Below are 15,475 nucleotides of genomic sequence, written 5' to 3'. Positions count from 1 at the left end.
CATGATTTAGATTTTCAAGTGCAGATTTCCTGCCCTTTGCTCCTCACCAGTATTGCTATAAAGCAAATTGTCAGCTTATTTAGACAAAACAAGTAACAGTCAAGGCCAGATACCCTCTTTTCTACCTCTCGCTTTGTAATACCATAATGAGATTCTGGCCAAACAACTCAGTGCAATGCAATATTCAATCTGCAGCGTACTCAGAAAAGGCTGATATGAATTACTAAACACAGTCATTAGCCCTTATTTGTAAGAGGTTATTGGAAATTCTTCCCCCATCTTTCAGCTGGTTATATATTGCTGCTCTAGGACACAGCCTTTCAAAGTGAGTGACACCCAAAACTGTATCTGCTTTTAATGATAAAACCTTAAAGAAAAATGGTATTACTTACATTAATGCATTAATAGATGCGAGAAGTCCATAATACAAGCTAAAGAGCATTAAAGGTTACAAAGCACAGTTGTCAACATCCTCCTGATCTGCAGGTCTTTGTAGCAATACCTAAAAATTAGAAATATTATTTTAAAGCCTCTAATCCATCACTTATGAAAGATTTATGTCATGTTTTCAGGTGCTGTTTTGTAAAGGGACCACTTTAGAGTCATTGTGTTTAGGGCTGTCAGCTCTGAGATCCTACAGAATAAGGAGCCTGTTCTTGGGCTCTGGGCATGTGATCAGCCCGTGATTTGTCATGTTCTTCTTGTGACACTAGAAGAAGACACAGCTGGCACAAGCACCCATCTATCATGAGTCAACAAGTGTGATCGCAGATATTCTGCCAGAATGAGTGATGTCTTTTAACATGTCTGGCAGCTGTTGCTTGAGAGCAGGCACTGTAAGAACTTGTTTGGGACCAGAGTCTGATGCAGAAAGACTTTCTTTGGCAAATTATCTGCAACAGCAATGGGGCAGAATGATTCATTGGTAGATATTTTTCCTGTGCCCATGCTTTACAAAGTTCTGTCAATGGATGGCACTGCTGGCTTTTCACAGCTGGCCTAGTTTGGGGAACTGGCTTCTGCAATGCATTTATGATTCATCGTTCAGTTTAAACCATGAAAACTTGCTGTCACAAAGTGGTTATTCCTATAAGAGTTATGCAGCTAACTCCCCTGGATTGAAGATGGGGCAGGTGTGGGCCATTGAGGAGCTCTGTTAGAGAAATATAGCTGAGTCTCCAGCCAGTTCTTGTGCATCACTCCCTAGTTCTCATTAGGAAAAGGCTGGCTGTGCCTCTTTCTGTGTCGGTACAGAAAAGAGAGTGAGTTTTTCTTTTTCACTACGAAAGCCTACGGCACATTTTACTGATAGGAGCTCAACCTGCTTGGGCTCCAAGATAACCAGAAGTCATGTAGCTGTTTTGTATTGTGCTGAGCTAATGAGCTCTGCTGAGAAGAAAGCTTTATTCTTTCAGGCCTGATACCATGCTAATGTGGTTACGTGGCTTCTCCTAAAACTTGGAGCAGCTGCCAAATGTGAGCATATCTGCTGGGAATATGGACAGATACCAGCTCAACTGCTGAATGTTTTCTGCTGCTGCACAAGGTTCTTTCCACGTCCTTCAGACGTGCATCCAGTTGCCAAAATGCATTTTTAAGAACCACAGTGCAAAACCTGCTACAGGAGCAAGTCTGGAGGAAGGAGGGCTCAGAGGGTAACCTCAGAGCTAGGAAAAGGGGGAGGAAAGCCATTTTGCTGCATTATTTACCAGTTTCTTCATTATTGTTATCCTCTGGGATAGTACATGATAATCCATTTATTATTCATGGATTTAACAAATTATCTGTTTATTCTGGGCTACTTTTCACTTGATTGAACTAAGGGAAGTTATTCTCAATTGCACTGTCATAAACCCAGAGTTAGTGTCTAAAATGGGAGAGAACAAAGGAGGAATCAGAAAGGAGAGCTGACAGAATTGAAAACAATAAGAATCTTTGATTTTGTACAACGTTTACTAAGCATTCAAAGAAAAGAAGAGACAGAAAAAAAGATAAAATGGGGTTAGAAGAAAAGCTGTCTGTGAAACAGATCTTGTTTCAGGAGCCTGGATGAGCTTTGAAAAATAAGCTGATTCCTAAAGCTCTTAAAGAAACTCAACGTGATAATACTCTTTGTTTAGCTGGATGCAGTTAAATGAAGTTAATAGTGACACAATTGTATAAAACTGGTGTAAATCAGAGATCTATGCCTTACCTACCAGTCTGCCGTAACAGCAGGTTCAGTCCTATGGAAACCCCAGATGTTTCCATGGTACATCACCTCCCACATACTGACTGCTCAATTGCCTTCTGGAAACACTTTTAAGATAATTAAGAGCTAGAATAAATTAGTAGACCATTTTGTTTCTAATTGGGTTCAGACCTTGATAATCTGAGGGCTTTGCTAATAATCAGAAATGGTTGGCATCCCAGAGGGCTACCTGCTTTGTTCTTGCTTGGTTGGAAGTGTCCGATTTTTATGTATGTGCGATTATGTCCGATTTTTAATGTATGTGCACCACTGATAACCACTGAGGATGATTTAGGGGTAGATGCTCTGCTGCAAAAATTGAACTGAATTTTGCTGACCTGAAGATAAGATATTTTGTTCTCTTCTTTGGGGTTACAACATCTGTTTTTGTCTATGTAATTGAGAAACCTTCAACTGCCTCTGACAGGACTGCAGGCAGAGGAATGATGCTGGAGAACAAGGTCTAACAGGACACTTCATCTGCTATAAACTTCACTAGGTTAAGCAGTTCTCTTTTGCACTGACTCATGAAGTAAAGAAACATCAGTGTTTATCAATTGCTGATCATGGTCCATGTGAATTTGGCTTTTTCGTACAGCCCTTTGAGTCTGGAGTTGTTGCTGGATAATGCTTGAACCCACAGATGTTAGGCATGTGGTTGTAAGCACGGTTTCCATGGGAATTGCATTAGAAGCTATTTAAAGAGTGGAAGGAAAATAAACATATCTTTTGGATTTTTTTTTGATAATGCCAAAATAATTGATGTGAAAAGCTAGTGTGAAGCAGTTCACACACTACTAAAATGATGCACAGAGTTGTTTAATTCTGCTTTTGTTAGGCATGAAGGACTTCTGACAGAAAACCACTGTGCAGACAGAAGTTGTATGAGCGTTTGTTATTCAGCTCTCTATTCATTCTCTGTGCCCATGAACTGTACTGATGAGCACTGCAGCCTTTCCTCACTAGTATTTAATATTGGGATTTAATCCTCAGTGAACAGAAAAAGCTTGGGCTTAGATCAGAGGGAGCAGAAACAATTTTGTCCTGAAATACTGCCCCTTCTCCTCCTAACTGTTTTTAAATGAATACGGTAGTGGATATCATCGTTTTACTGGAAAACAACAGTTCATTCAAAGGACAGAATTTATTCTATTTGGTTCGATTTATTTGTCTTTTACCTTCATGTTTAAATTAATGTAGTTTTAAATATCTAATAGCATTAACATTATTCTTCTTCAGTTATTAATTGAAAATTTAAACAAGTTATTTTTGCAAGATGTGTATAGAAGCCAAAAGGAGGGAGTTTTTTTAAAAAATACTATCACCAACTCCCTTCTCTGCCCTTCAAAAACAAGGCTTCTGTTCTTGTCACTGGAGTAGGATGTAAAGGAACAACATTTTGTCACATCTGGAAGGGAAAACAAGAGCAGTTTACATTGGTGTGTTCTCTTAAAATTGTCCACCAAATCCAAAAGCCTTTTAGTAAAATTAATCAGAGTTTATAATTTGCTGTTATAAGCCTGATTGTTTTTGACATCTAGGTTGCTTTATTATCTGTCTTGGATTTGTAGCGTGTTGATGCCTCTTTGTTTTTATTTTGTAGAAGATGGAAAGATGCTAGGAATCAGCCTTGCAAACTATGTAGGGAAGTGGCTCGGCTATGACAAGTCCTGTTTATTTGACTTGCTTTGTGCTGCTCTGTCATCTTTCTTTAAAAGCAGAGTGTTTAGGATAGCTGGGACATTTAGGCTAACCCAGTTAAGTGCACTCAGGGGAAAGATGCTTCCACAGAACAGTGGTGCAGGCAGAAGAAGGGCTCAAGATGCTGCAGGGGACTGGGACACAAGGAATGGATCTGCATAATCCTGAGAGAGTTGAGCAAAGGGTGCTGAGGCCCCCCCTGTTCAGAAAGTGAGTTAGAATGGGAAGCCTTCATCCTGTAGCAAGAATGGCAGTGCCAAAGGAGTTTCTCTTTCTTTTCTGTATAGTAATGTTGCAAGATATGTGCAGATCCTTGAAAAGCAAGTCGCGTTGCCTGCACTGCAGGCCGGGATGTTGAGTTTAGTAAATGGGAATCAGCGCCTGCAGCATTTGGCCTGAAATAAAACTTCCTGAACTCCTTTTCATAAGAAAAATACAATCATTTTAATTTTCAATTCAGATCAAACTGCTTCTCGACGGTTGCCTCCTGGAGGACGGATGTTTCCCAGGTACCTGTTAGAAATGGAGAGCTACCTGAGGTACAGCCTGGGAAGGGGGGTGGTCTCCAGAGCAACCCTGTCAGCCCCTCCATCTGGTCACTGGGTCTGAGGCCAGGAAAGAAGGCGACACTATCTGCACCGCAGGCACTTTGGGAACATAACAGAAAAGGTCTCTGTCTTTGGGCTCTACAGGATGGCCATGAATTTCTGATCTTGTCTCAGAGGAAGGTATTCTAAGACAGGGTTCTGGCCAATAGTCCTGTCCTTTGCCATGTGAACCTCTCAGATCGTTTCCTTTTTTTTTTTTTTTTTTTTTTTTTTTTTGCTATCAGAATAAAGTCAGGAAGTTAGGAGGAAAGTTAGTCAGGAGTTAGTTCGGTCTTTTTTTGCAGCTCTGAGGAAGTGGCATATCTTCAGAGTAACAAATCAGGGCATTCAGCGCTCAGAATGTCCTGGGATAATAAAGCAGCTTGCAAAGCGATAACGAACAAAACCAGCCTGTGCAGTGCCTCTGAGTAACTCCACGTTTACAGCAGGTAACCATGAGGTGCAAGGCAGAGAAAGAAGGGGATGGGAACAGGGGGCAGAATTGATTCAAGAACCAGAATCTCATTACCAGCTGCCAGGGAAGAGTGGTTGACAGTGAATATAAATGACGAATTCAACAAGATCTGCAAAATGCCTTGTCAGTGTGATTTTGAATCAGGTCACTGTTGCTCAGTGCTGGAATACCATCATCAGTGCTGAATACGATGAAACTAATAGCGACTAGGAATGTTAATTAAGAACTGGGTCAGCTGTCTTTTATGATTAGCGACAGTGTTATCCTGCTGTGGTACCTAAATAGACTTTCTCACACATCATTGTCACACATTAATTTTTCAGAGCTTATGGACGCCAGATCAATAGTTTATCTAATACATTTTCTGAGCCACCTATAAGCAACTTTACACATGTGAGATTGGAAAGAAATCGTCTTCACTTTATGATAACCCATTATATTAGAGCAATTTCCCTTAGAATAGGATCTTCACACTAGGTGCCAGAGGATGCATTTCCAGGACAGGCTCTGCGGAGGTGCAGCTTTGGCTGTGCCTGGCTTCCACGCTTCCAGCCCCACAGGCAGCAGCATCTCCTGCGTGCTCGTTTGAACAGCTCTGAACAGATCACCACCGTCTGGAATGTTGGAACTGCAACAGGGAAAATGCACTCATTTCAGAAACTTTCCCTTTTACTGTGGAGCAGATATAAAAATGTGATGCAGGTAGCACATGCCAACATTTGCTTCAGTACAGGTTGCCAAAGAGGGCAATTAGGGCCTGACCTTGTGGCAAACTGAGCATGTGCTGCTAGAAATGCTTAAAAAAATCCTTGGGACTTTTCAGATCTTTATATAGAGGAATGAGGAGATAATCAGTTCGCAGAATGTACTTTAGTGGACAATACCAATTAAATTGAAATTCTAAGCCATATATTCATGCTTGGCAATAGATTTTTCTTTTAAATGATATAAAATGCTAGCTAGAAAAATAGTTTCCATCTAGGTTAACAATACCTGCTGTTGCATAAGCCACTGGAGCTAAAAAAAAAGGCTTAAAAATTACTTCCAGAAATCTTCTAAATGGGACTGAAGATAAAAATTGGAATAATTTCCTCTGGAACCCATATTATGTGGAGCTTGTTGTTATCAACATCCAAATTGCATTTCTGAAGCAGCAACCATGTGTGGTCACAAATTAGGACCCATATTGTAAGCTTCTATTTTTGTAGTTAGACAAGCTCCAAATGAAGGAAGAAACCTTTGTTATTAGGAAAACTGCTTGATGATAATTGAGAAAACAACCTTGTCCAACTTGCTCTTTCCTGCTGTAGGCTACCAGGTGCCAGCTTTGTATTTTGTATTTTTCTTCTGTAGTTGGAACATTTGTATATTAGTAGGGCACAATAATGTCCTTCAGAGAAAATGATTGGCTTCCTGGGAATTTGTTGAAGACCACAGAACAGACCCAAATATTTTTCTCTTCTAAAATATAGTTGTTCATTTAATAAATATTACTGAATTTGTAGCATTACCATCCCCATATCTGCCTTAATATGAAAGGACTTAAAGGTTGCACATTTCCATGTTCAAAGGTTAAGGCAACTTGAAAAGAAAACTAGATGAATAGTCCATAATGAATGCTGGGGTTTGTGTGCGTGTGAGTATGACTATGGGAAAAAGTCTGATTAGCAGATTTGTCCCCTTCAGATTCCAAAGGGATTCAGAATTATTTGCTTTTCTTTCATAAGCCGTACAGTAAGATTACTGTGTGCTCTCAGGTAAATATTTTGTTCTACCCCAGAGTTTCTGTTTTATCAGTTGTATCCTGAATAAAATGACATGGACCATCTTTTGATGTTCATTGGAACTTCAATTTTGTAAAATCTCTTGGTATTTAAAATTCAATAAAGCATGAAGCTGAGAAAGCTAGTAGCCTGAGTGCCGAACATAGTTAGGGAAATCTGTGGACCAGTACAACAGCTTTAATTGGAAATCACTACACTTTATGTGGCTTGGGACCTTGACATTTATATTCAAGGATTTCTTACTAATAAGGTTTTTGCTGCTTTCCCTTTTGGCTTTAAATAAACATGCTTTATTTAATGCATTTGCAGCTTTTCCATCCTGTCAGAAATCAGACAAACAGTCACTCACTTAATGGAATAAGTAAGGTGAAAAAGTGGTTTATGTATTGATATTCTATGCACCAAAATATCTCTTGAGGGAGGAAACAAGTGTCTGATCCTGCAACTCTTTTCACAGCAAAGCTCATATTAAGTCCCAGGTTTTCCATGAAGATGCCATAGTCTTGAAGACTATTAATGAATAAATCATCTCTTCCTCTTATAGAGCTGACATTAGTGGATGAAAAGTTTCATGTTTCACTTGATATACCTGCATGAGAATGTAGCCTGGAAACTGTAAAACTACTTCTATTTCCTTGCTTTACATATTGCTGAAGGTAATTTTTATCATCACAATTATTTCTGTATTTGTAAAAGTATATGTTGATGAGAAACAGCTACTTTTGGAAGAACCAGTGATTACTGTAATATGATTTTTTTCCATTAACTTGACACCTATCTTTTACATATTCTGGATCTGAATCACCCTCAATCTGAAGTTAAATATTACTGATGAATTCTTTGTATCATTTGCAGATCATTTGTTTCGTCTGTAATACTTGCATTGATGACAACTTGCAGTAGCTCTCAGCATGCCTACCCCTCTACCAAAGTAACATAAGCAGAATACTTTTTCACATATTTGCTTTTTTTTTTTTTTTTAAAGTAGACATAAAAGAACAGACAAGTGGGCCATAACTGTCAAATGATGACTCCCTGCCTCCTCCACATCCATTTTTTTGTACCTTTCTTCCATTTTGTATTCTACCTGTACTTCTGCACCCTGTGATGACAAAACTGATCTCAGCATGTTGCTAGCTTTGGAAAAGTGCTTAACAATTACTTGCATGAATGACCTGAGAGAAAGTTATGCCACTGAGTCCTTGATTACCAGCCTATCTGCACAGCACAACAGCCTCTTGATGCTGGAGGACACTGAGGTTCTCTGCCTAGACACAGCAAGGAAGAATTAGAAGAGGTTTTGAAGAGGGACTCTTCCTATGAAGAGAGACCAGTCCACGGCCATGGAGAGAGAAGGCAGGAAGGAACTTCGCTGGGCTTTAAATTGTTCCTTTGATTCAAGGGGTGAAGGTATGAGAGAAGGAGGAAAGGAACCCACCGACCCTGACTCCCCAGCAGGCTTTATTTATTTATTTATTTATTTTACTTAATTATCTGTGTTTAAAAATAAACTGACAACAAAAACCACACAACAAAACTCTCTCTGATTAATCTTCTTGTCGTTATGCCTTTCTAGAGCTAAGATTAACCATGCATGGTGGGTCTGGGAGTTTGGAGGGCTGAACTGCACAAACATTCAGATAGGAGCTTGCTTAGAATAGTGCACCCAAGGGACTGGAAAACATGTCCAGGCTCTGCCCAGGACACACCAGAGCTGTTGGCAGCATCCAGAGACTATCCAAAGAGAACTGAGCCAAGCGGTGACAGGAGTGGGTGAAGGGAATGAAACACATAGCTGCTAAATGATTCTGTGCTGCACAAGGCACTGGGCATCACCTTGTTTTAGTCATACACACAACTCTGCAACCCTCAGATGATACTATCTGTTGCCATATAATGGCATAGCGAGTTGGGCAGCAAGACTTAAGTACCTTGATGTAGACGTGTGGAAGTGACACGAGTCTTTTATGTTGTGTTTCCCTCCGTCAAACTGCAAGGCAGCCCGATAAGCAATGTGCGGTAATAATGGTGTAACTGTTCTGTGGAAAATCTTGAATGCTGGAAAGAAAGAGCCCCTTTCTGAACTGCAGCCAGATACGGCCGTCGCTCTCGTCTCTTCCAGCAGGTGGAGAAGCTCACCAGTGCGACTGAGAAGAGAGATGCTAAGCCAGCTGCGCAAACCAGGACTGTTCTTGTTCGAGAAACCCTTTGTTTTACTGTGAGCACAAACACATGCCTATTTATTTTTTTCCTTGAAAAACAGAATCGGTACACAAAAAGTTTCAAATATAACATGTTATTTTCTACGGGAGGAAGATGACATTCACATCCAAAGCAAGTACAATATCACAGCCCCCTCCCATAGTAATACTGCTTATTACCAACACTTAATAGCCTTAATTAGCTGTAGGGTAGGTTTTACTACCGCGCCTTACGGTAGTTCAGCTGAACATTTTAAGGATTAAGTGAAGTGAAGGACTGAATGATAGATGAAGCAAATGATCCATAAGAATTTATTCTTTTGAGGTATATTTCTGCATTTTGATATAGGTTGGCTCAAACTTCAAAAGCTTTGGTCTGGGAAACTGGGTCTTAAGCCTACTCACAGACTTGCTGAATGTGCCCTATCTCCTGAAGGTCTGAATTCCCTCAGCATCTATCAGCACTCGTCTAAATATCGCCTTCTGCGCAAATCTCAAGAACTGAGGGTATGATAGTTAGAGCATGATAGTTTTTATGTTGTATCAAGATGAACTCTGTACTTGCAATCTATTAGAATGTTTCATGTTTCTGACCCCAAATCAAAGCTATTTTCTGAAACATTACCATGGTGATGCACAACACAGTGCATTATCATTGCTCTTGCTCTTAGAGCTTTATTGAAATGCTTTGGGGGTGAATAAAAAGATCTATATGAAATGCTAGTACATTATGTTGGAGATTGATTTACAAGGCTATGTAAATAATATAGTTATGGATTTAATGGATTATCTAAAATTATATAAAGAAAAGTTACCAGAAAATTAAAAATACCTAAGTATAAGCATTGCAAAAATACACACATTGGTGTGTAAATACAGCCAGCTTCTCCTTCCAGAGCAGTGAAAGAAGAAATGTTTGCTAGCAAATTGAGTAATTGTTTCTGAAAATTGTCAGCTATCTAGTTTCTAGGTAAGTGTTCCATATTACCTATTCCTAAGAAACATCTTTGGATTCATAGAGTGCTTACTATTGTGAAGCGAATAGACATGTTTTTGATGAATACATCTTTCTGTTTGAATTGTGAAAGTGGTAACCTTTAGTTGTACACAGACAAGATCATTTCAATTCTAGGCTGAGTCCAGCAAAACTGATTAATTCAGAATCTGATGTGCACATAGGCTTATTTTTTTTTCCATTCTCATGATTCTTATGTGACGATCAGATTGTGAAATAGATTTTATGTATATTTATCTTAGATTTGATGAACTTCTGTTCTCATCTGCTCTTAAAAATATGCTGGATTCCTTTTATTGCTTTTTACAGCACACTTTGTAAACATCGTATCCGGTAGATCCAATCCCATCTTCTCTGAAAAGAGTAAGTCCTGCAACAGGTGTGTTGTGGTTTAACCTGGCAGGCAGCTAAGCACCACACAGCCATTCACATACTCCCCTCAGTTGGGATGGGAGAGGGCATCAGACTCCACTCAGGGCAGCTGAGGGCCAAACCCATTCATTTTTCCTAGGTTAGGCAAGAGCTCTAAAGCTCTGTGGCTGAGGTGTGCCAGAGCTGGCTGATCTTGCTTGACTCTGCTCTGATTTAGGCTGGTAAAAGTGCAGTCACTGCCATATATTTTACCTTGCATATAATTAATTTTAACATATTTTGCCATTTCAATGTTCATTAATGAGAATAGAGTCATTATATTTGCATAAATCAATGACTGAGCACTTGTGTTAGCTAGATTGTTAGAAACATGAGTATTATTTGAAAGTAGGTCTAATTATACGCTGCTTCACATACTGGGTGTTATTTCTGTCTGAACTGTAATGTGGCTAAATTATTATTTTGATTAAGCTGATGAGTTCATTCTCATTTATCTCCCTTTATCTACTTCATTCTGATTAATCTCATTCAGGAAAAAAAAATAAATATGCAAAGCTGTCCCACTGTGTGAAACTTCCCACTAAGGTTCAAGTGATACGGTGCTGTTCTTCATGAGGGCAGAATTGTTGGAAACTGGGAGGAGGAAGGGAATGGGACAGGAGATTTTAAGTCATCAGGCTGGACTTCCTGAAGGAATTTGGGAATTACTCGGGAAGTCTAAGTTAATGTAAATCAGTTCAGTTTTGCATCCAGCAGCCCAATAAATGGGTTGAACTAGCAGGCTTTAGCTTGCTCGTACTAACAATTGCCCTGATTAGCTGCATCTTCTGGCAGGTTCTTAGCAAACCTGGATTTTTTTTTTTTTTTTCCTCAAGGATTTTTATTTTCCATTATATGTGTCATTTCCTGAGACTGATGTTCAGCTAGTAACTGCTGCCTCTCCTAAAGGAGACACCTGACATATTTACTAGGCATTGCCTAAATAATGGGAAAGATTGCACAAGTTCTTTCAGAATCAACTATAGCTCTCAGGGGTAGACTCTTGCCACTGAAACAGTAGGGCTGACAAGGTGCTCCAGCTAGTTCTTGTCCTCTCCCCGTCACAAAAATAAGGGCTTCGTGTGGCAGGCAGGGAGCAGTGGATGAAGCCAAGTGCCAGAAGCCTGCAGTCTGACACGGTGTGTTTGTCTTGTCTGAGGAAGTGACTCAGCTCTTCATTTCCAGCTCTATCTATAAGGCTCATTAACAATTTGTCTGCTAGGTAATAATAAAAATGGATGCACAACAATCAAAAGAACATTCTGGGAATCATGGGAATTGTGGCTGAGCATTAGAGCTCACTTTTGTCACTTGCTTGGAGTGTACCTGATCACCTCCCTGTGCTGGTTAGCTGCAGTACTGTAACCGTGCTCATTAGCTAAACTCTGCACACAGCTCTTGTACGGAGCGGCTCCTCGGGCCACGCAGAGCTTCCTGGGCTATATCTGGGGGCAGGTTAGCAGAGATGGTGCTGAGTGGTTTGCCTGCAATACAGCTGCAGAATAAAGGGCAGAGGCTCTGCTTTGTAACACCAACAAAATGTCTGAAACATTATTAATTGCTTCTGAGCTTTGCCAAAGCTTTTATTTATTTATTTCCTCTGGCCGTGATGTCCAGAACATCCGTTAGCAACATACTACAGAAAAGTGGCACAGCTATACTGACTTACCCTTCCGCACTCAATAGCTGACCTTTGCACATCCGACAGAAGAAAAAAAAAAAGAAAGAGGGGAAATGTGTTTAGTAATTAACTTCTCTGTTCTGGCTGAACTGCTAGATTAAAGGTTAACTACCAGCAACAATAGCAGGTTAAATACATCAATAAACATGGAAACTCTGCATTGCACCTATGTGAAACAAACCAAACCAAACCTAACAAACCTTCAGATAAGCAAAGAGGTTTTTGGTTTTGGCTGGAAATCCCTAGCCTCATCCTGCTCCCAGTGTTGTCGATGGTTAGTTGTAGCCAGGTCGATTGTAGCAAGGTACTCTGTGCTTTGAAGCTTTCTATTCCCACAGGAAGACCTGTGCCTACAGCGTGGGGGTTACACCATTCTCCAGTCAGTGTTTTCTGGCTTCCTCCTTGCTTGAATGCAAGCTGTGTGCTAGCTCTAGCTCCCCGTCCCTTTGCAGTCTGTATACAGCACAGAGTAATTTAATTAAGGATGCTCTGTGGGGAAAATGTTGAAAAGGGAAGGCTGCGGCAGCCAGGGGACAGCACATAAAAGCAGAGCATCAGATGCAGCTAAATGATCAATTCTGTTGCAGAAAGAATAACACTGTGGAAAGCTGGCAAAGCAGTAGTTTGTACAAAAGAACATGGGTGCTACGTTGTGCTCACAATTAAGACAACGTGCATTTCGTTCTGAGCTCTTGCTGCAGTGTGTTGTATCTTTGCCTATTGCTTCATTTTTCTAACTGGGCCATGACACTTATGAAAGTCTGATTTTTTCCCTATTAGTAATGCAAAATATTTAAATGGTAGCTAGCGTTGCTTTAGAGGCTGTGCTGTAACTTTTCTTGCTCTCACAGGACGGGTTAGCCTCAGTAAGAGAAGGATGGTCTGATCATTTCTGTGTGAGTCTAGAAGCTGGAGGGCTCCTGTTGAAGGATCGATACTCCTGTTTAGGGACCTAATTTTCCTACGTGTTGTACGAGGAGTTTTGTTATCTTGCCAGCAGTGGTCAGCATCCTGGGTGCAGAGCCACCTCAAAGGAAACCTCAGGTAGAAATGCCCAGATGTGCACGTGTTCCACTTCAACATGTATTAATGCTTTTTTCTTATGGCTTTTTTCTGTGTGCATGGCACAGAGGAGTGGGACTGAGGATTAACAAGTCACCACTTTATTGCATCACTTCTTTAGTAAAACATCCTCATCTTCAGGGATGAGTCTTTCAGAGGGAGAAATGCCTTTGGTTTCAAATAAAGACAGAAAATTAAAGATCCACGTTCTCCCTACACTTGACAGCATCAGGGCAACTATCATTGCAATGGTGCTAGTGGCAAGAAGTTTCCCCATTGCAATGGGAGTTTTGAGAGTATTGTAGTGCTTAAGCTGCTGTAAAAGTGTACATGCTGCTTCCAGAGCTGGCTTAAAAAACTATAAAACCAAACACATTCTGATGTTAATTGCACTGAACTACATACTCGGCTAAATGCAAAGCTTTTAGCTGTGTTGGCTGTCCATGCACTCCCTACTTCCCTGCCTAGGAGTCCCAAATTACATCTAATGGAAAAAAATTAAAGCATTAAATGGTTACTGCAAGTGGCTTAGATTGTAGTCTGCCATAACATCTCCTACGTCAGCTGCACAGGAAACAAAAAATGTTATTGTCTGGAACGTTTCCATTCATCTAAAAGATATCAGGAAGGCCTACCACTTGACTTTTACATGAAAAATTACTGCTCTTTGGATGCTATGAAATAGAAAAAGTTTTTTTTCTTAGAATGCTTTTGTGATTCTGAAAGACCTTGAAAAGCCATACTTAAGCATTGCGTAGATTAGAGAGTAAAAGGCAGCAAAATAACAGGGATTCCTCAGTTTTGGTGGCTAACTTTTTAAGTACCCTGTTTTGAAATATGGTGTAGTGTAGTGTAATATAGTATAGTATAGTATCGCTTTATGGTGCGGGGTCTTGCACTGGAGGAGAATAAGGACAACAGTTCCTCCTTGCGCCCGGTCTCTGTCCTCAAAGGAGAGGACTCACATAAGTGACAGGGCCACAAGGTGATTTCTTGTTGAGGGAAGGCTTCTGTCAATGTGAGTGAAGCTGAATGTTTTTCACATCAATAGGAAGCCTCTAACCATCTCTCTTTTTCTTTGGTGCATGGACTGCTTAGACACAGCCTGCTGAATAGCTCTGGGCACACTCCAAAGCTCCACCAAAACAAGCCCTGGCACACTACAAACAGGGTCACCTGCAGGGTCAACCTGCTCAGGCTGGAACTTCTTCAGTAGGTTTCTTTTGCACTTCTCCCTCTCATTTTCTTGTTGTGGAGAGCAATTACTTGTGTTGTGCAACAGAACTCAGTGGCTGTAAATATTTACCCATCTGTAGTTTTCCCTTGATTATTGAAGTAGTGCTTGATTTGAAGCTTGAATGGAGAATTTTGCTTTCACCACAATGAAAAACAATCTGCACAAATGATTTTCATTGCTTGTTTCTGTTTCCTACATGCTGGTAACGAGCTGTGAAATCTGGCACCAGGTGGACACTCCAAACCAAGTTTTTTTTCTGGGTCTGCAGCAACCAGAAACGTTTGATAGTGAATTATATTTGAATATGATAAAATCACCCTCAGGTCTGTGCTTGACCGAGTGCCTCGACATAACCAGAATGAGTGTATGCATGGTGCTCAGCAAGTACCTGAAAACAGGTTTTCCTTGAAAACACTGCTTGGTACTAAGTCCTCCAATTACCTCATACCACTGCAACTTCTGGGAGAAAGATCCTTGCCACTGATAGCAGAGGTGTTAAAATCAAACACATACTCCAGGGTTTTGCTTTATCGGGTCCTAGAATAGAAGGGAAGTGGATCTTCACGGTTCTTAGAATTTTTTGCCTCTTCTGACTGTGCTACTCTGGAGCCATGTCCTCATCCCTGTAGCACAGAAATACCTTCACAGAAATTTGAGTTTAGCCTTTGGGTGAGAAGTAAAGAGAATGAGAAGAAAGGGAAGTATTAAGAAGGCTACTGCAGGAAAGCATGTGTGCTGGTCTTTAACAGATCAGTGTACCTATGTCACTAGGAGTGTTACAAAACAAACAACAAACAAACCCACAAAACAAACACTGCAACCCAATCTTTTTGAAATATTGGGGATACATTGAGATATTTTGAAATATCGGGGAAAACAGGTCTCTTGCAACAAATTCAGCACAAAATATTCACCATTTATGACACAGTCCTTCTTTCAGGTTACCAATGTCCTGAGTGTCCTGCAGGTTAGATCCCTCACATTCACTTGACAGTTTTGCTGATCTCCCCGTTCTGTACTGATGTCACATTACTGTTTGGTAGCAGTAATTTTTAAAGTGTCAAACAATTTTGGAGAGCATAGGAAGCCTG

General features: G+C 40.3%; 1 protein-coding gene across 1 annotated transcript in view; it reads left to right on the top strand.

Moving 5' to 3' along the window:
* Window positions 1–1,604: 1,604 nt before the first annotated feature.
* The window catches only part of LOC118176630 (delphilin-like), an 87,285-nt gene continuing 73,414 nt past the window's right edge, over window positions 1,605–15,475 (top strand). Inside the window, exon 1 of the mRNA XM_035343722.1 lies at window positions 1,605–1,655. The gene's annotated coding sequence lies outside the window, so the exon portion shown is untranslated. The remainder of the gene's footprint in view (window positions 1,656–15,475) is intronic.

This window comes from Oxyura jamaicensis, chromosome 20 (genome assembly GCF_011077185.1).
Source record: "Oxyura jamaicensis isolate SHBP4307 breed ruddy duck chromosome 20, BPBGC_Ojam_1.0, whole genome shotgun sequence".
Taxonomy (NCBI): Eukaryota; Metazoa; Chordata; class Aves; order Anseriformes; family Anatidae; genus Oxyura; species Oxyura jamaicensis.
The sequence above is the reverse complement of the archived record's forward strand: the minus strand, read 5'-3'. Positions and strand labels throughout refer to the sequence as shown.